A 1,306-nucleotide genomic window follows, 5' to 3' on the forward strand; every position below is an offset into this window, starting at 1 on the left:
ATTGCAACATTCGTATGTATCTTAATTTGAGTTATGGTATCTCTTATGTATCCTATTTACTAGTACTCGAAATAAATGTGAACATAATTATGGAAAACAAATAGTGGTAGGCTGATAGCATCTACGGCCGCCGCAAACTTGCAGACGATAACAAATATCCGAGAATAAACACGTCACAAGAAATCTAGTTAGTGTGGGCTTGCGCCACCCCCTATTGCAGAAAGACAAAAATAGTTTTGAGTGTGTGCATCCCTTGGAGCACTCACTTCCACAACAAGCTAATGCAGTAGGTTGCTTGTGCCAAAGGCTATCGCGGGATGTACTATCCACCATTGGCTATGGTGGGAGGAGATCTATGTCACTTGGTTGCGCTTCCGCCAAGGGCAGTTTTGCCAATCTCGTCATAGAGGTGTTGTTTTGCGGGTAGAAGGTCATTATTATATGATTTTCCATGCGACACCCTTTTTCCTGTCGGCAGCCTTGAATACCTCCCTAACCCTAGAGTTCATGTCCTCCTCCACCACAACTCATTGCTCCCGCGACAAACCTAGTTTCTTCTAGGTGACCTGAGTGGCTTCCTCAATGTTGGAGGCCCCTACATCATGTCCACCTCAATGGCCCTCCTTAATTGGTGTTGATGACTATGGTGCAAACAACATGCTTGCACTAGGAAGCCCTTATACTGGTGATGTGTGGGTTTGTGAACGGCACATCTACGGCTTTGGCCATTGACAACATACACTTCTTTGGCGGCCGACATGTATAGATCATATTCCAATAGGACCGTGGTAATTTATGGAGGAGATTACCGTTTTCATTCTCTATTGGATTCCAAAACTGATGCCTCGTTATTTTTGTTTTCTGTTTTGTAGACAATCTATTCGGTCTAGACACTTGACTCTTTTTCCTAGCAAAATTATGCTTGTTTAGCGAGGCTGAAAGGTTTGACTTTCCTTCTAAACAATGTTTTTAACCATTAGATTTACCAAGACACAACCCTAACAATAAAATGGAAGATGCATGTACCTTCAAAGATACTTCCCACCCCTTTCTGCAATGTCCGAAGGCTTCTAGGATTTGGCTGGACCTCATACTTTGTCGGCTTATCCTAGTAAGGAGGGCACATATCTCGAGGAGGGAGACCACGGGAGAGACAAGGCCTAGAACCAGTTTGAGGGAGTTGAAGATGCCCCCGTGAAAGATGATCTGGCGGAAACTGAATCATAGGCTGGCGTGCCACTAGTGGAACATGACGCTGCTGTGCACGCTGGTATTGGCACATCCGATGAAAGAAAGAACAAGGAGT

The sequence above is a fragment of the Triticum dicoccoides genome, chromosome 7B (assembly GCF_002162155.2).
Source record: "Triticum dicoccoides isolate Atlit2015 ecotype Zavitan chromosome 7B, WEW_v2.0, whole genome shotgun sequence".
Classification (NCBI taxonomy): domain Eukaryota; kingdom Viridiplantae; phylum Streptophyta; class Magnoliopsida; order Poales; family Poaceae; genus Triticum; species Triticum dicoccoides.